The sequence below is a fragment of the Macrobrachium nipponense genome, chromosome 5 (genome assembly GCF_015104395.2).
Source record: "Macrobrachium nipponense isolate FS-2020 chromosome 5, ASM1510439v2, whole genome shotgun sequence".
Lineage (NCBI taxonomy): Eukaryota > Metazoa > Arthropoda > Malacostraca > Decapoda > Palaemonidae > Macrobrachium > Macrobrachium nipponense.
The window spans coordinates 125156664-125180211 of NC_061107.1; the positions used below are offsets into that span (position 1 = coordinate 125156664).

The 23548-nt window shown below is 39.2% G+C and overlaps 3 non-coding genes across 3 annotated transcripts; all 3 read left to right on the plus strand.

Moving 5' to 3' along the window:
* The first annotated feature begins 1685 nt into the window (after window positions 1-1685).
* Window positions 1686-1758, plus strand: Trnaa-agc (transfer RNA alanine (anticodon AGC)). Its single transcript has one exon. It is a non-coding gene; the product is annotated as a tRNA-Ala (tRNA).
* Window positions 1759-5775: 4017 nt separating this feature from the next.
* On the plus strand, window positions 5776-5848 carry Trnaa-agc (transfer RNA alanine (anticodon AGC)). The gene has a single exon. It is a non-coding gene; the product is annotated as a tRNA-Ala (tRNA).
* Window positions 5849-14300: 8452 nt separating this feature from the next.
* On the plus strand, window positions 14301-14373 carry Trnaa-agc (transfer RNA alanine (anticodon AGC)). Its single transcript has one exon. It is a non-coding gene; the product is annotated as a tRNA-Ala (tRNA).
* The last annotated feature ends 9175 nt before the right edge of the window (window positions 14374-23548 follow it).

Genomic DNA, 23548 nt, shown 5'->3' on the forward strand with positions numbered 1-23548 from the left:
TTTCCCGGGAAATCCCTGTGTTATTATCTAATTGTCCAGACATCCCGAGATCCAAAAGTGGGCTCAAATTGGAAACCCTAATAAGCTTTCTTCACTTCTCATCTCAACCAGCAGTACAGACTATACTCGGTTTTTTCCATCTGTCCACCCGCTAGTGGTGTTTGCGTATGGTAACAGTGCGTCCCAGGCTTTGGATAGTTACATTCAGCTTATATTCAACAATTATAATAATATCCTATTTCGAATATTAACGGTGTAATTCGGGTACAGTAAATTATTAAAACACTTTTCAGTTGCAAATGTACACCCAGATATTCCTGTTATTTACCTAAAACTTACACATAGCGTAACCATCTAAAGCCCCCAACGCAGTGTTACCATACGCAAACACCACAGGCGGGTGAACAGATGGAAAAAAACAAAGTAATATTAATATTATGACTATGGATGAATCTTATTATGGGATGACAGCGTTGTAGATGACAATTATTTTACCATACTGTTGTCAAATTTTATTGTGTGTCAGTTTGACCCATGAATACAGAACGATAATCATAAGTTCTGCCTCTAGAGAGTGAAACAGGACTGTAAATTTATGGTGGAGAGAAAGGCATAAAACGTCGACAAATTGGTCAACTACATTGCTCAAGTGTATACAGACTACAGCAGCCAGAATCGAAATTTTTATTTCTACATATAGTGCACATTGTCCTTGGTAAATGCTGCAAAGATAATTTACCGATAATTTACCAATCTTTTAAGAATGCTTAGAAAACAACAATAATGTAGTTGTCATATCTACAAAACTTTACGGCTTAACTGTAGAAGAAATATAACGGCAAAATTAAAAATTTTGATTTCTGCATAAATGACATATTGTATTTAGTAAATAGTGAATAAATCATTTGACAGCCTTGACAAACATCCAAGTAAACACGTTTTAAAGAGTACAGTGCACGTCACAAACTGGTTTGGCAACTTTACGCTGTCCAGTCTCTCCTCTCTATATCTATGGTCGACCAACCTGCCGTGTCACAATACTACTGTCGGGGGTTGCATAGAAAGCACAGTGGCAGATAATAATGCTACGGAACAGAGGCCGCTCTCGATTTAATATGACTGTCTGATATATTATATATTATATATATATATATATATAATATATATATCGAGCTACAATGTCCTTTAATATCTAATTCGCCCTCTAACCTCGGAATTAATATATTTTCATATATACTTAACCGAAGGGGAATTTTTTCTCGATAATAGACTTACCTGGATCGGGGCGCGAACCCAGGATCCTTTCAAATCCAGGAACGTCAGTGAAGCTTTTACCTACTACACTACCGCGAGAGACTAAAAGTTTATGACTTATATATATATTATATATATATATATATAATATATATATATACATTATATATATATATATATATATGTGTGTGTGTGTGTGTGTGTGTGTGTGTGTGTATTAAGATATGGTGTACATACTTATGCGCGATGTCATTTGACAGTCTATCGTCCATAGGACCAGCTTGCCCTGTCACAGCACTACAATCGGGGAGTTGCATAGAAAACGGAGTGACCGAGAATAAGTAACAGGGCGCCGCTCTCGATCACATACCCGGAGCCACAAAATACTTAAGTGAACTGGGAACTTTCTCTTCAGCCTATTGTGTTCCCAAGGGGATGTAGCTCAAATGGTAGAGCGCTCGCTTAGCATGTGAGAGGTACGGGGATCGATACCCCGCATCTCCAAATAACTTTTGGTAATTGTTATAAAGTATTTGCGAGTCGTCTACAGTTGCTTGTTTTTTTCAAGAACGCGCACAAATAATAATTTCAAATAACTGTTTTAATAATAATTAATAAAATGCATACTAATCAAGCTAACGAATTCATCACATTCATGGGCTGACGGAAGTCAAAGCTTACCTCAAATTGGAAGACAAAAAGTCGCATAATATATATAATTCAAATAAATTTTAGCTTTTGTTTAATTGAGCAGTTTAAATTATATACAGATTTCTTACACATAAAAAGTCACATTTCTGAACATCACTAGTATGTAATATATTCATGTTCAATTGAAATTACGAGGTTCCTCATAACTTAATAGGGTGTATCAATAATTATAAATATCGGCAAAAATTAATATTCTTTTGTTCCTTATATTCAGGGAAATATAAATTTAAAATAATCTCGCTTCTTGTTCCGATCATACTTTGGTTCGATAATGATGGCGTTTCTGAAAGTATTTTCATTTTAACATATTTCATTTATATTATTCCTAGTTTTCTTTTTATGATTGTTATACTAATTTCCATTCGTATTCGTTTGTCGCCAATATTTCTGAATCAAAAGCCACTTTTGATAATTCCAGATTTGTCGAAATTAACAGAAGCTGGTACCTATTTTGTTTTTGAATGTGAAATGCGCAACCAGATATGGTTTGAGCATGGTGTTCCCTTTCATGCCAGCTATACTAATTAAGGGCAACGTCCGGCGATCCATGGGGTCCGGAAACCCATTTTGGGTTTATGACGGTTTGGGTAGGAAAACCACTCTACTTTAAGTTTCAAACAGTTTTTTTTAAGAAATATGTATAAATCATAGCTAAAAAGGCTTTAATCTACACTTATCTATGCCCCCTCTAGCGGTGGGGGCCGGGGGGGGGGGTGGGGGTGGGAGTCGCTCAAGCAACACTAATTCGGGAACCTTTTTCTGTCCTGGATACTTGAAAATTATTTTCTATAGTTTCCCCCAAATTTAGAGATCCGATTTTCAAATTGAACTCAACGTTTTCTTTGAATGATACGAGTTGGGTAAATACTGAAAGATATGCCACTAAAGTAGGTTCTGTTCATTTCTTCGTCTTTTCGTGGATATTTATAACAATTTATTAAAGAAAGACAAGTGTATAATCGCCCACATGCATTGTTTGTTTACAGTGTTGGCTGTTCATTTTTTTTTGTCTGCTCATAAATAGATCAGTCTCAATAAAGTTGCAGATACGTTTATAAACATGGTTTCTATATATCCTCCAAATTTCAATTCTCTAGGTTTATTTCAGAATTTACAGATGTAAATGTAGTATATGAAAACTTTGACGCTCGTTTTCTCAAAACTTAGATTTTCGGACAAAAATTAATTTAACTTTTTTGTTTATTGAACGATTTTAGTCATTCAAAAACCAAATAATAGAGCATTAAAATGTCTAAATATTCATAGCACAGAATTTTTACATTTGGTATTTACCTATTGAAATTATCGATGAAATAATACTATTACGTAAAAAATATATAATAAAAAAACTAAAAAAAAATTCAAAAATCACAGTTATGAGTTTATAGTAGAGAAAATTATCTCCCAAATAGTTTTTGAGTGATAAAATCGGTTGAAAAACAAAAAAAAAATCATTGAGTTTGAAAAAACCCCATTTTCCCATAAGGTTAATGTAAAATGGACTACTCCCGACCGGGGGTTTAAGAGCGTACACAAGCCGCTTAGTCGATGTCATGATAAGAAAGGTTCGTCGGGATAATAACGAACTGAAATTTACCGGTAATAAACGCGTTTGGACTTACCCCGGGATCAATGAATCTTTATTCTGACTTTTTCATGAGATGAGAGAGCCTGGCCCAGGCTTAATTACTCCAAAATTATCGTAGTGGTCTTAGTGGAATTTATGCACAGAAATCATTGTATATAAGGAAACACTCTGTGCAATACATGGCGGGATACCCTCTAGCATTTCTATGAGATTTAGAAAAGTGTTTCTTAAATAAGTCACTTGTTGGCCTGAAACCTGATTAGATAGCATTCTTACAATGAAAACACACCCCTATGCCTTCTTGCCTTGATAAAAGATACTTTATACTTATATGCGTGTACAGCGTGGGTTTTCTGTTGTTGATAATACTATGATGACCTCTTGTTACAATCTAATTTCACAAATCTCTCAAATTCAGTGGTCTTTACTGACATATCACAGCACTTTTATGTTATTAGGTAAAAGCTGTTTAAAATTCTTATATATAAGACTTAATTATTTTAAGTTGCAACTATAGAACTATAGGAAATACCACAAACGGAATTATTTTTTAGGAATTTGCCATGATAGTTATCTTACTCCAAATTTGATTAGTACTTTCAAAATACGGATTCACCGTTTCAGAACTAGACGACGATGATGATAACAGTGTACATTCCTTTTAGAAAACTATATATATTTCATTACGTAATAATGGCAGACTTCTACAAGTAGTATAATCATGCAAGTATTCTCTCTTTATTCATCATAACTTCTGAAGGGTTAGGATTCATTTTGGTTATACTTTCAATAATTTGCCTGCCGATAGTTGATCACTGTAGTGGTTGAGTGGATACTAGATTAAAGGTTGGTTAGATTTAGAATAAGTTAGTTAGTACCAGCACATGCCTGTGGTCAGTTGTTTAAGTACAAAGGAAGTTTGGTGCAGACCTCCGGTACCCAACGAACAAAGTGAGGTAGCTAAAAAGTGTTCGTTGGTTGTTAGATATGCTAGATATGCTCTTAGAGCAGCCCATAAATTTTAAGGAGGTAGTAATGTGGCGGGTCACTGATACAGCTCCATTGCTGTTGATTGAGTGCTGCTTTTAGACGGATTTTCTCCGCTGAGGCTGCGTAGCTACGGCTTGAAAGATCTTCTTCGAAGGGTCCTCTATGACAGACGTAATCTCCAGATGGGTCTTGGTCCTAGAGACACTGTCCTCCGGTATCATCATTGGTGACCGGTTTATTTCAAGAATATAAACTGATTTCCATTTCTCAGTCTCTTACCATAAAGAGTTGCCAATTGACATCTAATGCTGATCAGCAGAAGAAACAGGGAAGAATCTGCATTTATGAAATTGAGAAGTAAGTTGGTTAGTTGTTGATGACTTTCGAACTTATTTTTCTGCTACGGGAGAGAACTAGGTCAGGAGAGTGGTTGTATTCAGAGCTGGAGATTGAAATGTGCATGAAGATCATGTTGATATTAACTGGAAAGGCAGTTGCTACGGCTGCTTCTGGCATTCAACTGCTTTGATTACTTTCTGTAAAGGCAATTTATTTACTTACTTTTATATAGCGATGGTAGTATGAGCTACTAATTTTCAATACCTATTGCATTATGCTAGGAGAGCTTGAATTTTTTTCTTAGTAAAAGTGAGGAAAGTTAATAAGCCAAAAACAAGAGTGGTAATAGATGCATTGACATTTGGGCGTTATAAAAATAACAATGATACCTGTAATATCAATGTTTCTAGATGTTTGTGCACTTTGGTTTGCAGACAGGGGCTACAGTTTTCTGGGAGCGCTTCTGGGGCTGATGGACATAAGGTTTATTGCTTGTAACTGCCAGAGCCACCTACTCTGATCTTTATCGTTTGTCTGAGTAACTGCAATTTAGATTTGCAACCCCATGTTGACTAGTAAAAGTGGTTGGAACACATTACCGGTTTCCACAGAGCCATTCATTTGCCTAGAGAGAGAGAGAGAGAGAGATTTTCTCTTTGGTTTCTCTATATGTTTCTAGTGCCTATTGTGAGCCATCTGGATCATGTTTGGCTGTAAAAGACAATTTTGCAAGCGTGCCCGTAGACTACAGTGGCATAGAAAACGGAGGTCCCCTGTTGGATGTCTCGCCAGCTCTCGCAAGAGAGATCCTCACGAACCACGCGGTGCGCATCGTAGAGCTCAGAGATAACTTTCACTACCATTATTGAGTTGAACTTTACGGGTACTTATCAGGGGATGTAGCTCAAATGGTAGAGCGCTCGCTTAGCATGTGAGAGGTACGGGGATCGATACCCCGCATCTCCAGTAACATTTTCAAGGGACTCGTTATGAGTGAAAGGAACTGTCAAATTGCGGAGATGAACGTCTCTAAGCATCTCAGTGTCAGCTGTGAAGCTACATTCGTCAGCCATGATTTTGAATGAAGTCAACGTTTAGAGACGCTATTGCGTTAATGGACTGAAATCCACAATCGAGATTGAAAAAAAACAAGCAAAGAATGCGCCGTAAATTCTCCGGCGCAATCGAGTTTTCTGTACACCGTATAATGCTGTATGAAACTCTCAGCCAAGGTCTGGCAGTGGCCCGATTTCTTGACACCTATAGCATGACGTACGCACGATCATGGCAAACTCTAACCTTAAATCAAATAAAACCTACTGAGGCTAGAGGGCTGCAATTCGGGATGCTTGTTGATTGGAGGGTGGATGATCACTTATTTGCAGCCCTCTAGCCTCAACCATTTTGAAGATGTGAGGGCGGCCAGAATAAGTGCGGATGGACAGACAAATAGCCACTCAATAGTTTTCTTTTGCAAAAAACTGAAACGGAAGGTCACGACCTTAAAAGAGAGACTGTACAATCTGTATTAATTTGTCCCAACATTGGGATATCAGTTACCAGATCTCCTTAAAAGAAAATTGGGATTTGACCGGAGATCCGAGTATGTGTGCGAAGGAACCTTACATTCAAGCAAACATAAAACACATTTATGAGTGAAAGCGAATTGCAAAGTAAATCAAGGGAGATAATTTCATCACCAAGTGCTCTCACGTCTATTTAGGTAATGAGCTGTGACTCAAATGCCCTGGATATATGATCCAACATCTTAAATGGTAATGGGATGAAGTTTCAGAGGAAGGAAGTTACGTTCAAACAAAAATCTCGAATTTTTTACAAATCTGCGGCCACTTAATTTCACGCTTCATTAGGGACGAAATTTCAGTAGAGGTTGAGGTTTATGATAGAGAAATGAACGATTTTAAGCACATTCAAGATTAACTACAAGAAAACACGCCGAAGAAAGAAAATTAAATCTAAAGAGATATATATATATATATATATATATATATCATATATATATATAATTATATATATATATATATAGATAGGAAGAGAGAGATGAGAGAGAGAGAGAGAGAGGAGAGAGAGAGAGAGAGAGGAGAGAGAGAGAGAGAGAGAGAGAGAGAGAGAACTTTTAAAGATTGTCCTTTTCTTTTACCATTTTTCGCAACAGGCACTCCAGATTAATACACGACATAGAATCGTAGCCTACTTCACACATTAAGAGAAAGGTGACATGTTCATGGTTCAAATAGAAATTAAACAAAAAAAATGCTACCAGGCTATGTGTTTTTCACATGTCTATCCAAGCTTGTTAAAGCAAAGTAAATATCTTCTTATTTCTTAGTTGAAGCTTTGCAAATACAATGCTAGTAATGTATAAGATCCCGTTTCCATTCCAGATAGGTCAGCTCGAATTAACCTGTGTAAATCGTTATCATCTTGCCCATCCAGACCTCGGCACATCGGGTTTCGCCAAGGTCAACAACGAAATGAAGATCTCCGTGGTGCCCATAACAAATTAAACAGGGCCGCTGTTTCTTTTTCGGCAAGGTGGATCGAATCCTTTACATTTTTTTACCCTATATGGCAGCCTGTTCAAGAATAGATTTTCATCCATCGGTTTCTCTGAGCGCTTCCACGAATTCTGTCAAATTTTTTTTATGTTAGTTTACTAGTTAAGGATTTTAGCTCTGTAAACAAATATCATACTAATACTTTCGTAAGGGTCACGCTCACTACTTCCCATCCCATTTCATTCTTCGTGGGAGCCGGCCGCCTGGTAGGCGTTTAGATAGAGGTTAAAAATGCTCCTAGACTATTATAGGAAGGACCTGCCATATGCTGCTACAGTTTGTGCCTTATGGCGGTCATTTGTCGTCGGGGATATAAGTTTTGCATTCTTGCACTCTTTACCTTAATATTCTGCTGGAAAATAAACGCAGACAGTCTGCTAGTTTCGTGTGCATGTTTAAGATGAAAAAAAAATTATTCTTTATCGTGCCGAGCCTCAGTAATTATTCTTTGTTGTTCTTCTAAGTTTTATTCCGCTCTCTCTCTCTCTCTCTCTCTCTCTCTCTCTCTCTCTCTCTCTCTCTCTCTCTCTCTCTCTCTCTCTGGCGTAATTTGGCGTGTTTAGCAGATTCGCAATACGATGAGGTAGCAGGAAGGGAACTGGCATTTCTCATCTATGAAATCAGCAACAGTCCTAACCAAAAAGATACAAAAGCATTCATAGATATATTAGAAGGATATAATCCTTCAAACTGGAACAAATCTAATGAAAACATCTTGAAAATAATTGAAGAAGTTCCAAATAAAATCCAAGTGGTCAAGAGACTCATAAAGAAAATATACATAAACCAACATATTCCGACAAAGAAAATGAATAAGGTGAATCTTGTGAATATCCTAATTGATGCATTAGGAAAAAGAATGCCAAAAGCATGCAAACTGTGTAAGGTTTGGTATAGCATAGTCAATCCACAAAACCTAATCAGAAAATGTGCTGCATGCAACATTCCGACCCATCCACAGTGTGCTGAGGTAATACAAGATTTGAGAAAAGATACAAGAATTTTTTGTTCAACATGTCTATCATGGATAGACAATGTTATTAAATCAAGATTGAATGTACAAATAGATTGAGGATGAAGAAGAGAAGAGGAAGAAGAAGAAGAAAAAGAAGAAGAGGAAAACGGAAGAGAAGTAAACAAAAATGAAATGACAGAAAAAAATAAGGAAAACAAAGAACAAGATAAAAGTATGGATGCAGAGATACTCATTGATACTACATATGAGGCAATAAAGCAGCATACCTACGAAGAAATAAATTACGATATGACAACAGAAAAGCAAATCCCGAAGAGGCTCTACCCAGATCTATACAATGACGGGAAAGAGGAAAAAATAGACAAGAAAGACAAAATCTGCAACCTTTTGAAAAGAGGGAATTGCAGATTTGGAGAAAGATGTTACTACAAACATCCTAAGATATGTCAAAACTATGAAATATATGGTAAATGTGCATACTTAGATGGATATGGGGATGATTGCAGAGATCTGCATCCAAAAATATGTAAAAACCTAAAAGAAGGAAAAGGATGTAAGTTCGACAAAAAATGCAAATATGCACCCTGTAGCCATGAATCATAATCAAATAAATAACCAACCAAGTAATAAAATCCAAAATAAGAAAGAAACAAATAAAGAGAGAAATCAAGAATATCAGGTAAAAGAGAAAAGCAAACCACCAATGAGATATGCAGAGGTGTCAGCAAAAAATTTCAAAGCATCAGCTCCGAAATTATACCCAAGATAATAACTGTATTTATTATGCAAGAGGATATTGCAGAAACGGAGAAAATTGCAGATTCAGACACAAAATGAATAATTATGATGAAGGAAGATCAAATATTATGGAAAAGTTGGATTTTTTAATGTCAGAATTTCTGGAAATGAAAAAAAGAACAACATACCAGAACAGGAAAGAGACATGGGAAAATCCTTATTACTACCAGTATTAAATGAAGGAGAAAACACGCAAACCATCATAGTGATGAATGCGCAGGGTTTAGTTACGAGTAACTCAAAAAGAAAAATAGAGTACTTAGAAGAACTAACCCAAAATGAAAAGAAAATAGATATAATGAATATAAGTGAAACCTGGTATTCCCAAGAGACTGGGAATGATGATCAAATAAAAGGGTTCCAAACTTATAGATCAGATAGAAAAAATAGGAATCAAGGGGGAACCGCAATATATGGGAAAGACAAAAAACAAAAGGAAAAATATATGAGAAATATAGTAACTCAGAATGTGAACTAATAGCGGTAAAATTTGAATCTGAAAAATTGATGAACATAGTAATATATAGACCTCCTAATACTAAAGAGTTTGACTTAATAATTGAAAAATTGGATGATATATGTATAAATCACAAGGACTGGACTATTCTCCTATCTGGTGACTTCAACTTTCCTTTCGTAGAATGGAAAGAACGAATAGGAGATTGTGGTTGTACTTATACATATAAAAAAGAGAGTAATAGTAGTGCAGAAGATAAGAGGCAATTTGAAAAGCTATTAGATATGCTACTAGAATACAACATTCAACAAATAAATCACCTGCCAACAAGAAAGGAAAATACTTTAGACCTAGTATTTGTGAACGAGATGAATTATGTTAAAGAAATAATAGTTTATAATGCGAATATTTCAGACCATAATGTCATAGAATTAACAGTTCATTCCAAAGCAAGTGAAAATAGAGATAAGCAAGAAATGAAAAAGTGGGAAGGATATGGAAAATACAACTTCTACAGTAAAAATATAAAATGGTCAGAAATTAATGAAGAATTAAACAAAGATTGGGATAACATTTTCGTAAGTGATGACATAAGGGTAAATACGGAGATATTATATAAAATATTGGAGAAAATAGTGGATATATACCGAAGAAGAAAAGTAAACATCATTCATGCATACCAAGAGACAGAAGGATCTTGTTCCAGAAAATCAGAAAGTGGAAAAAAGGTCTTGCAAAAGAAAAAAATGCATGGAAAGTTATAGAACTAAAAAGTAAGATAGAAAATGCAGAACAAAAGATTATACAATCAAAAGAAAATGAAAAACGGGACTTGGAAGAAAAAACCCTATTAAATATCAAGCAAAACCCCAAACTATTATACGCATATGCGAAGAAGATGAATAAAAGAAGAATAGAAATAGGCCCTCTGAGAATTGAAGGGAGATTAACGAATGAAAAAAAGGAAATTTGCAACATACTGGCAGAACGATATAAGAGAGAATTCACCCCTAGAATGATAATGAAGATAATGATATAGAAGTAAGGGATGAAAATAGTGAATATTTAGCTGACATAGATATTAATGAAGCTGATATTGTGCAGGCTATTAATGAAATTAAAAATGGAGCTGCTGCAGGCCTGATGGAATTCCTGCTATTTTGTTAAAGAAAGTAGTTCATTCTATCGCAAAGCCACTTGCAATATTATTAAGACAAAGTGTAGATACAGGCAAGATTTATGATGAGCACAAATTAGCATATATTACCCCTACTTTCAAAAGTGGATCAAGACTAGAGGCAAGTAATTATAGGCCTGTGAGTCTAACATCACATATTATGAAAGTGTATGAAAGGGTAATGAAGAAAAATATTATGAAACATTTAATAAAAAATAATTTGTTTAATAAAGGACAACATGGTTTCGTACCCGGAAAAAGTACACAAACCCAACTGTTAGTCCACCGTGAGAACATATTCAAAAATATGAAAAGCGGAAATGAAACAGATGTGGTTTATTTAGACTTTGCAAAAGCTTTTGATAAAGTAGACCATAATATATTAGCGAAGAAAATTAGAAAACACAATATCGTGGATAAAGTAGGAAGATGGTTAAAAGAATTTTTACACAACAGAAAACAGATAGTTATTGCAAACGACGAGAAATCGGATGAAGTCAAAGGTAATATCCGGTGTGCCGCAAGGTACGGTGTTAGCTGCAATACTGTTTGTTATTATGATTGAAGACATAGACAATAATGTGAAGGATTCGGTAGTGAGTAGTTTCGCAGATGACACAAGAATAAGTAGAGAAATTACTTGTGATGAAGATAGGAACGCTCTACAAAGAGACCTTAACAAAGTATATGATTGGGCAGAGGTAAATAGGATGGTATTTAACTCTGATAAATTTGAATCAATAAATTATGGAGACAGAGAAAGAAAGCTATATGCATATAAGGGACCTAATAATGAGACATCACAAATAAGGAAGCAGTTAAAGACCTTGGTGTGATGATGAATAGGAACATGTTATGCAATGATCAAATAGCAACTCTGTTGGCAAAATGTAAAGCAAAAATGGGAATGTTGTTACGGCACTTCAAAACAAGAAAAGCTGAACACATGATTATGCTTTATAAAACATATGTTCGTAGTCCACTTGAATATTGCAATATGATATGGTACCCACACTATCAAAAGGATATTGCACAAATAGAGAGTGTACAAAGGTCCTTTACAGCTAGAATAGAAGAAGTTAAGGACCTAGACTACTGGGAAAGACTACAATTCTTAAAATTATATAGTCTAGAAAGGAGGAAGAGAAACGCTACATGATAATTCATGCATGGAAACAGATAGAAGGAATAGCAGAAAATATCATGGAACTAAAAATATCAGAAAGAGCAAGCAGAGGTAGATTAATAGTGCCCAAAACTATACCAGGAAAAATAAGGAAAGCACACAGGACATTAATCCACTACGCACCAGCATCGATAATGCAGCGTCTATTCAATGCGTTGCCAGCTCATCTGAGGAATATATCAGGAGTGAGCGTAGATGTGTTTAAGAATAAGCTCGACAAATATCTAAACTGCATCCCAGACCATCCAAGATTGGAAGATGCAAAATATACCGGAAGATGTACTAGCAACTCTCTGGTAGGGGGGGGGACATTAGAGTGCCTCACACTGAGGGACCTGGGGCAACCCGAACAAGATGTAAGGTAAGGTCTGTAAGGTCTCTCTCTTTTCCAGCTCATTTTGCATTCTAGAAATTTTTAGCCAGATATTTTTCGCGTGTTTTCTACATCTACTAGAATATATTCTGGTTTAGAATGTTTAAGGAAAAAATTAACATCATACACACATATACATACATACAGAACATTACATACATCATACATACATACTACATACATACATACATACATACAACATACATAATACATACCTTATATATATACATATATTATATATAATATAATTATATATATATTATTATATATACCATACATACATACATATATACTCATTATAATCTAATTCTCTATTTTCATTTTTAACCCTACTACGCTAGACAGGACATACGAGATATTGATTTATTTTCCATTAGATAATGTGAACAAATAATGAGACTTAAAATCTTCCGGTATAATTTGATTTTGCACTAGAAATCAGATGCAAAATGAATTATATGTTTCTAAAGCATTTGAGTCAATTTGTAAATGATGAGACATAGGAAATTCTGGAGGGTCCATTTCGTATTCTGCTTTATGCGCTACCGCCTGTCTGTATTTTTTGTAGTTACCACAATTACCACTGACCATCAACAAAAGCTTTATCAAACGTGTTTGTGGTATGAATCCTACATGCTACTCCAGGTATGTCTTATATACAGAAAAAATAAAATATACACGGGTTCTGCGGACTCCTGCCTTGTGGTTTTCTCTCCTTTCATCAGAATATATATTTCCGGACTGCCATGTTTGACTACGTTTAGTTTGTTTGTTTGTTTGTATGGTGCTTTTACGTTGCATGGAACCAGTGGTTATTCAGCAACGGGAACAACGGCTTTACGTGACTTCCGAACCACGTCGAGAGTGAACTTCGATCACCAGAAATTCACATCTCTCACTCCTCAATGGAATGGCCGAGAATCGAACCTGCGACCACCGAGGTGAGAAGCAAACACCAAACCGACCACGTCACTGAGGCGCGACTACGATTAGTGGTGCATCAGTGATGCATTTTATGAACATTTTCCTTGAATATCTTAAGAATAATTTTGCTTCGTTGGTTGTCTATATGAGAAGATTGCTTCAGTGCTCTCGGTGTCTGGGAGTGGAAAGATTATGAAATTAGGAAAGAGCGAAGTATTTAGAGCTTGGTGTACTACATGTCTTAAAAACGGCAGCCACTTATGGTTTAAATTATTTTGAAATAGAAATGGGGTTTGGTGATAGTTTCTGGTGTCCATTTGGCAAATTTGGCTTTCATTTTCGTAGGAGTTTTTTTTTTTTTTTTTTCAACTCATTAAAATGTCGCTTCTGTACCTAACAATAACAGAGGGCCACAGTGAGAAACCATTTTCATAGAATTAGGGTAGTTTTTTGACCGGTGGAGAGGTCGATGAGAGAATAATGAATGGCTACCTCTGACCTCCACACCGGTCAAAAAACTACCCTAACGGCTTATCAATGATGTACTGAAACATTAATTTTGGTTAAGAAGGAAATCAAAAAGATGTGAAACCACTTAAGCCAGGTTAAGGTTAAGTTTGGTGATAAGGATGTGTGGGGAGGGGGGTTGGTGATGCTGGAATTTCCCCCATTGTCAGGTAGGTCAACTAATGTTAAGAGAACTTTCGTTGAATTAACGATTAACCAGAATGAATCAAAGTCGCATAAAAATAATAAATTTGATGAAAGATGTCTTTTTAGATACATACTGAATTACAGGTTTAAAAGACCTATTTACCAGTCTTCCTATACTTTTGAGAGAGAGAGAAAGAGAGAGAGATGGTAGGAGTGACTAAATCGCTTGGCACTCATGCCATGTGGTATTCTGGTTTTAGGTTTAGTAAGAACTTTCACCCTTAGCAGTGCTATGGGGATGTAGCTCAAATGGTAGAGCGCTCGCTTAGCATGTGAGAGGTACGGGGATCGATACCCCGCATCTCCAGGTGCATTTAACAGCATCCCCTCTGTAAATCTGGCGTGTTTTCTTAGAACGACTTCCTGCTGAAGCCCTTAAGCCAGGAACTATGTAGAAATGGGCGAGGGGCTGAAAAACATTTGAATTTAAAGTGAAGCTGACCGGAAATAGTGAATTGAATCTTCAGGCTGGTGTAAGTTAGAAACAAGGTTGCAAAATCAATATTATGAAGGCAGACAGGCGAAGAATAGTGGAGACATTTCTGTAACTGACCCTAGGAAGCTTTTCCTTTTTAGACATAAGGATACGAGTCGAGCAAGAACAAAATGCAATCACAGATTGGAAAGGAAGGTACCAGGACCTCGACAAAAAGAGTGTAATTAAAGCATTTTTAGGCTGCAAAAGTGAAAAGTATACAGGAGTATTAGCGAAAACATCTTCAGGAAGGGAGGAGGTCCGGAAATGAGAAAGGGTCATTACTAATAAAAAGATAGTTTGGATGAGGAGGGTAAGAGTGCTTTCACATTTGTTGTTGACATTCCCATTGTTGGAGAAGAAATGTTTGTCGTAAGAGTGAAATCTATCGCATATATAAAAAATGTAAAAAAAAAAAAACCTTACATGTAGCCAAATTTCAGAATACAGAAAAACAGTGAACAAACTTTTTCGAAACTTTCGTTCACGTAGCGCCCATCCGTTCGACAAAAAAAATCTCTATCAAAGCTAATTCTAATAGGAATACTGAATATAAAATTATTTTCATAACATTGATCTTGCTAGCACTGCAACCATAAAATTTTATATAGTCGTACTGATTATCTTTATGCCTCAACGCTGAAAAAATGATAAATAATTAGATACAAAAGTATTACTTAGCTAAAATGCATCCACCGATATCATTGGGTGTGTGGGGTTTGTGTGGTGTAACTCTTTGAATGGTGACAGCATAAACCAGCTGGAAAATAGGTCTACGGTGTGCAGAGACAATACAATGATCTTAAAAATATTTGTTTTATATTTGTTATAAGAATATTTGGATTTTCATAAAGAAATAAAAAGCGTAACTTGCAATTACCCTTTTGGTAATGACAAGATTTTGTTCCAAGGCTTATGCTTGGTAGTTTTATTTAAATGCTTAAGATGCAGTTTGAATATACCCTAAAGCTTCAACATTCAAAGGAAAATTTTTGTAATTCATGTTCCTATTTTGAATATTTTGTTTTGACTGTTAAGCTTATTCGGTCTATTGTTGTGTGCTGTGCAGGTAGTTAAGATAACTACTCCGAGTAGCACATTAAGAACGTTGGATTTCAAAGCTCTGCTAATCTTATCACGCTGTGCTTTTTTAAAGCAATAATGAAAAAAAATATCACAGATTATGGATTACTATAAAAATGCACGAGATCATATTTATAGCCAAAGGAGAATAATGTTAGCTGTAAATTAACAAATTTATCAACATGTATGATATTAAAAAATGTGTAGACGTCATTAACTTAGGGGTTTTTACATCGTGCCAAAGGTTGCCACTCTCCCATTGGGGAAGGGGGAGGGGATGGAATGGAAGAATTAACTTACAGGTTTTTACACCCGCCAGAGGTTGCCACTTTCCCATGGGGGGAGGAGTTAGGGGGGAGGGGATGGGTAGGCGGCATTTACTTACGGGCTTTTATACCACGCAGAGATTACCACTCTCCCATGGGTGGGAGGGAGGAGGAGGGAAGGAATGGGTAGGCGGCATTAACTTATGGGTTGTTACATCGGACCAGAAGTTGCCACTTTCCCATGGGGGGGAAAGAGAGGAGGGACGGGGAGGGGATGGGTTAGCGGCATAAACTTAAAGGTTTTTACACCCACCAGAGGTTGCCACTTTCCCAAGGGGGGAGGGGGAGGGGGAGGGGATGGGTTGGTAGCATTAACTTACAAGTTTTTACACGGCGCAAGAGGTTGCCACTTTCCCATGGGGGGAGAAGGGAGTTGGTGAGGGAATGGGTAGGCAGCATTAATTTATGGGTTTTTACACCGCACCAGAGGTTGCTACTTTCCCATGGGGGAGGGGGATGGGTTAGCGGCATCAACTTATGGGTTTTTACATCGCGCCAGAGGTTTCCACTTTCCAATGGGGGAAAGGGGGTGGAGGGAAGGGGAGGGGATCGGTTGGTAGCATGAACTTACTGGTTATTACACCGTGCCAGAGGTTGCCACTTTCCCATGAGGGGGAGAGGGAGGGGATGGGTTGGCGTCATAAACTTAAGGGATTTTACACCTCGCCAGAGGTTGCCACTTTCTCATGAGGGGGAGGGCTGAGAGGAGGATGAGGGGATAGGTAGGCAGCTGAAACTTAGAGGTTTTTACACCGCGTTAGAGGTTGCCACTCTCTCATGGGGGCCGGGGGGGGGGGGGAGGGGGAGGGGATGGGTTGGCAGCATTAACTTTCAGGTTTTTACACCGTGCCAGAAGTTGCCACTTTCCCATGGGGTAGAGGGCTGGGGGAGGGGGAGGGGATGGATTGGCTGCACTAACTTATGGGTTTTTACACTGCGCCAGAGGTTTCCACTTTCCCATTTCAGGAAGTGGCGGGGGAGGGGGAGGTGATGGGTTGGCGGCATTAACTTACGGGTTTTTTACATCACGCCAGAGGTTGCCACTTCTCATGTGGGGGAGGGGTAGGGGAGGGAGGGGAGGGGATGGGTAGGTTGTGGGGCATTAACTTACAGGTTTTTGCACCATACCAGAGGATGCCACTTTCCCATGAGAGGAGGGGAAGGGAGAGGTGATTGGTTTGCGTCATTATCTTACGGGTTTTATAATGCGCCAGAGGGCGGGGAAGGGATGGAATGGAAGCATTAATGTACAGGTTTTTACACCGCGCCAGATGTTGCCACTTTCCCATGGGGTGGAAAGGGGAGGGGATGGGTTGGCGGCATTACCTTACAGGATTTTACACAGTGACAGAGGTTGCCACTTTCCCATGTGGGGGAGGGGGAGGGGGAAGTACCAAACTTTCAGAACGCAGTGTAGATAAGTAGAACCTTCATACCAAACTGTCTGAAGGGGACTAAATCCTGCGTGTATAGCATGTAATGTTTCTCTTTCTCTGTCCAACCTACTGTGTCCTCTGTGTCCTCTGTATTGCTCTCTCTGTCCTTCTGTCCTCTTATCTGTCCTGTCCTGCTATCTGTCCTCATTTCGTCCTCAGTCCTTACTCATTTACTCCCTGTCAGGTAAGCCCAGTACTCTACTGCAGCGTGATTAAGTTTCTGAAAAAAAAAATCTTGCTTGTTAGGCTCATGTAACACAAAAAATATATTATGATTTAAGATGTGTGCTTAGATAAGAAGCAAGAGTGATTTTTGTATAGCAATAATAATAGAACATGTATCTGGGTAAAACTGAAGAATAGGACTATACTACCACATCCAGGTTCTGACCAGTCAGCTACCCGGATTGTCTTTTCTTTCGTTTATGTTTATGTCTTCTTTATGTTTGTGATATTTACTGTTTTTTGCTTATGTTTTTACCTTCATTCCCAAGGAGCTGGTACTAGACATGGCACCCATATTGCACACAAACTGATAGTTACCGAGCTAGAGGATACTAGTTTTCAGTATCTGCATCATATTGGCTTAGGCTGGGTCCAAAATTCTTACAATTTTAGGTGATTATATTAGAGGCAATGCATTCAGTGTCAGTAATTTAACGGTATGAATCAGAAGTCTTTAATCATCATGAAAGTTATTTGAACTGCTCATCAATGTATTTCAAAAGTGATATCTTTTCTCAACTGAAGTTTCTAGTGTGAGGTCTCAATGAAACAGAACTGGGTACTGATGATTTATTACCTGGCACGTGATATACATAGCAGTGTGCAGACGGAAACACAGTGTCCGATCCCCCAGGGCCTGCGATTCACACACAGATAGAGAAGAATTTGTCTTTCTTAGCAGTTAATAAAATGGTAATAAGAAAGGACATAATGGACATGCATTGACAAATTATATACCGGCGGAGAGGCCAGGAAATTCTACATACCAACATATACATGTGTAAGTGTTTACATATATGTGAGGAATGTATGTGACATTCCATATATAAAAAATAAAAACTATGTTGTTAATTAAACCAATGACCCAAGGGGTCATATAGGAACTTGCAGGAGTGTGATAAACATTGTTAATGAAGTGTTGACAAAGCCTTGACGTTGCTTGTATCAGCGTCCTGATTTGTAGACACCTGTAGTCATCATATCCATTGTTGTGTGAAACGTCAACAATGCTTTCGCTTGAGAAACTATGTTGACGCTCTACCCACAAACCGTGCTATGTGACTTTTGTCTCATATGTTCATCTGTGTGTATAACCATATGCTGAACTAAGGTTTGCTCTCCTGTGGTTTTGTAATTGTATTGTATCTCAGACTTCAACTAGCACTCTTCACTTGAAGACCTATCAAAACCTTTTCTGTATCTCTCCACGATGTAAGATAGAAGAATATATCTTATTTTTGTACTCTGTGTTTCAACGACTCAACCTCTACATCAGAAGGAACCAATTGAATGAAACTTGAAGAATAACCCCACAGCCGATGAGAATGAGTCAAGAATGAAGAGTATTTACCCACCGATATCTGCTGTGCAGATCAAAAGAACAACCCCGTGCCTCGTTTGTAAATATAATACGAGAGCGCTAAAACATGAGATTTTTGCTGGGTAACGGAGGTCTTGACATAGGTCTTTACAATCTAGATGAGATACAAGATTGTGATCAGTGGGTAATTCTTTACAAGTACTCCCCCCCCCAAGGCAATTATTAATGATTAATAATGAATAAATAAATAATGCACAATTAATAATGAATAATTGGAAGATTTGTACAGTTAATCATATCTTGTTTGTATTAGGAGCCATCCCTGAGTTTTTAATATCCGAGGTTGTTGGGCAGTTTCAACTGTTGGATTGTCCAGCGGGCTCGCAAGGATGTCGTCTTTCGTCCGGCCCCTGTGATGGCCTCGACCACGTCATGGGACATCAGTTCTTTTGCTTGAGGTCTTGTTTTGTGGAGGAATTCTTGGATGCCTGCTGATCTCTCCCTGGGTTTCATTATCCATCAGGAAAGCTGGCTTTAATCTGTTGACGGATACCCAGTTTCTCCACCTGTGGATGTCAATGAGGTAGGCCTTCAAATTTTCATTGGTACACACTTTTAACGAATGGTGGGTGCTTTCCATCATTCCGTTGGCTGCGGGGTTAAATGTCGTTGTGTTGTAGAGTGTTGTCCCCATCAGGTATGCCAGGGAGACCCAGAGTTGTCTGGCACACAGAAACGACTTATCCAACTTGATAGTAGGGCTTCCGGGCAGGAGCTTGTAGATGTTTCTGCCATTGGTGTTGCTTCTGGCCATCTCGTAGACCAGTCTATGATTGTTAGGAGGCATCTGGTAACCCCCGATTGGGGCAGAGGTCCTACGACGTCCATGTGAATGTGCCTGAACTGTCTTTGTGGTTGTGGGAAGTATCCGATGATGATTTTGTGCGCCAGGTGATCTTGCCTGTCTGGCCTGGTATGCAGTTCTTTGCCCATCTCTGCACGTACTTTTTTATCCCGTACCACACGAATTTCTTGGTCATCAGGTGGATTGTTGTATGTCCTGATGGATGGAAGAGGCCATGGATGTTGTCGAATACCTGCTTCCTTTCAGATGCGGGTATCAGGGGGCAGGGCAGCCTGTGCTGGTGTCACAGAGAAGTGTCAATCCCCACTCTCCTTTTGGCACATCCTTCCACTTCAGCGCAGTGAGTGCAGTGCAGTAAGCTGGCGTTTTGGGGTCTACAGCTTGTTCCTTCACCAGGTTCATGTAGTCAATGCCCAGGTGGACCAAATTTATTTTAATCCTTGACAGGGTGTTGGCTACTGGGTTCTTCTTTCCTGGGATGTAGCTGATGGTGTACCTAAATTCGGATATAGCGACCAAGTTCCACTGCTGTCTTGCCGACCACGCATCCCCAGCCTTCGTGACAGCATGTACCGAAGGCTTGTGGTCCGTCTGGATGGTGAAAGGGGCTGCCATCTAGGAGGTATTTGAAGTGTTACCCAACCTGGTAGATTGCCAGCAGTACCCTGTCGAATGCACTGAAGCAAGTCTCGAGCAGCTTCAACTTGTGGCTGAAAAAGGTGAGCTGGCGGACAACATGTTCACTAGCTGTTCCAGTAGAGCTCCGCAGGCGACATTGCTGGCATCGGTGTGAGTCTCAGGGGGCAGTGGGGCCCTGGTAGGCTAGGGTGGTGGGCTTCCTTCTTCTGCTTCAGTGCCCTCTGCTGCAGTGTTTCCCACATCGTCTTTGGTGTAGGGAAGTTGTTTACTGCCTCTACCTTGAAGGCCATGGGATAGACGCCCATCGGGAAGACCTCATGTCCAAGGAAGTCCGCATTCTCTACGCTGAAGGAATACTTGTCTGACAACCACCCATTCTCCTGAATTCGTTTCAGCACGACCCGGATGTGTACCTGGTGCTTTTCTGGGACCTGGAGAAGATCAGGATATCGTCCATGTAGCAGACACAGAGAGGTAGGTCCCCCAGGATGCTGTTCATCAGTTGTAGGAATGTGGCCATGGCGTTCCTAAGGCTGAAGGTGGAGTAGGAGGTGTATGTTCTGAATGGCATGATGATGGCCGTCTATGGAGCATTGTCGGGATGTACTGGCAACTGAAAATAATATTTCAGTATATCCATTATTGTAAATATTTTGGCGCAGTGTAGGGCACCTGTTAGGTCCTGCATGTTTGGCAGGGGGTAACAGTCAGGCGTTGTCACCAGGTTCAATCGATGTAGTTCCCACAAGGCCTCCAGGAACCGTCTGGCTTCTTCACTATGTGGAGGGGGGACGCCCATGGGCTTGATGCCTTCTTGCAAATACCCATTCTCTCTATTTCTCCGAATGCTTGTTTAGCATCCTGGAGCTTCTTGGATGGCAGGTGGCAAGACTTGGCATGTGTCGATGGGCCGGCGGTGGTGATGTGGTGGTAAATTCCGTGCTTGGTGTGTGTTCCTGCCACATGGTGCAGCTCCGGCTGGAAGACGTCTGGAAATTCGTGCAGGAGGGCGCTGTATTTGGACAACGCGACAACACATACAGCGGGCATTCTTGGGTTGGTAGTGAGATGGCGGGAGCGGCAGGTTCCAGTGTCCAGAAGACATTTACGGCCAATGTCCACCAGCATGCCATGTTGTGCCAGAAAATTGGCACCCAGTAGAGGGAACCTGACGTCCGCAATGACGAAGGGCTATTCGTACTTATGACCTAGAATGGGTCTGAGTTCCGTAGCAATGGATGGGGCTTCCATTTGCCGCTACTAGTATGGCCATGACATTGGGTTGACGGTTCCAGTCCTCTCTCAACGGCGGAAATAACACCAGACTGGATTCGTCCACGTCCTCTGCTGCTGCGGCGGCACCTGTTTTCTGTATATTGCATGTGTATCCCTCTCCCCGACCTTGTCTTCTATCAGGCTGCAGGCTGTGTGACGTTCACTAGTTTCTCCATTGGAAGTGTGTCTGCCTCCATGATTTGCACCCTCACCTTCTGAGGAAGGCACCGCAGGAATATTTCTCATGATAGGCTGATCTCCCTTCTTTTGCTGGATTTTTTGCAGTCTGGCAGCATCATGATACCTCGTAGTTTGTCCAAGGCGTTCTAGGGCAATGCGTCCCGCAGGGGCTGGTTCATCAGGTCGTAGCATTGAGCTCTTCCTGGGATGGGCATGGAGTAGATCTCAGTGAGCTTCCTGCAGAGGTCTTCATATTTTATCTTTTCTGGATGCGCGTCCAGCCAAGGCACAATATCATTAAATACTTCCTTGGGCAGCATCGTCATGGTGATATCTGCTTTGATTTCTTTGTCCATGACCTTGGCTACGTGGAAATGTACATAGGACCACAGGAACCATGATGCTGTGTTTTACCACGAGGCAGCTTTATTGCCTGAGTTAACACGGTTTTTGAAGGTGAGAGGGGGATGCAGAGGATCAGTGAGTCCTTGGTTTGATTTTCGGGTCCTGCGTCTGGCATTTTGACTCACACCAAAATGTGAATTTAGCACCATATTTAGTCCGCTAATGGTGTTCAGGGTTCATAGAAGTCAAAACTATACACCGTGTGATTCCGTTAATGACTTTCTGAATACAGTTGATGTGGATCGTAAATGGCAGGGCCATACTGTTTGGACAAGCCAGAACGTACCTAGGGAGGTATGCTGTAATAAGTCCGTTAGTGGCGTGGGTGGTTTTCCGAGGAAGGAGCTTTTAGAACCCTAAACTTTGCCACCGTACTGTTCTGTTAAAGGCTTCTGAAGGTAAGTGCGGTCATGGTGAGTCCGTTAATGACGAAGCCATAACCACTATTTACTGTCACTCCTCGGGTCACCAGTTGTGAGGTCTCAATGAAATAGAACTGGGTACTGATGATTTATTACCTGGGCACGTGAAATACATAGCTGTGTGCAGACGGAAACGGATTACCCGACGCCCCGGGGCCCGCGACTCGCACACAGTTAGAGAAGAATTTTGGTTTCTTAACAATAACAAAGGACTAATGGACATACATTAATGAATTGTATACCAGTGGAAAGGAAAGGAAATTCTACATACAAACATATACATGCGATTTTTCCTGCAATTAGCTAGATGAGATACAAGATCGTGATCAGTGGGTAAAGAAGGTCTTTACACTAGGAAAGGGTCAGAGATTATCATCAGTAGGTATATAATAGCACTTATGTATAGAGCAAACAGGTATATAACACATTAGTTTTTTTACGAAAATACTATCACATCTCCTGGAAACATTCATACCTTAATGCCATTGCAGTAGAGTATACTCAGCAAATTTGCTGTACATATTGCATGTGAATATATCTTTGAAATTTTTTTTTTCTTTTACTTGTTAGTTTTTTATTTTTCCTTTTTCTTTTTGTTTACGTGATCCCGACGAATTTGACGCTCAGGAAGGCTTGGAAACCCATTATAAACCGCACCTTCCTTCCTCCCACCCCATATTCTAATAAAGGACGAGAAAAGCTAACACTTACCTATAACCACGTCCCTATCAACTAAGACTGCATCATGATTTACGTTAGGATTGAGTTCATGAAAAATAAATCGTTTTCTATTACTAAGACTAACAACAGAAAATGTAATACTCTTTTAA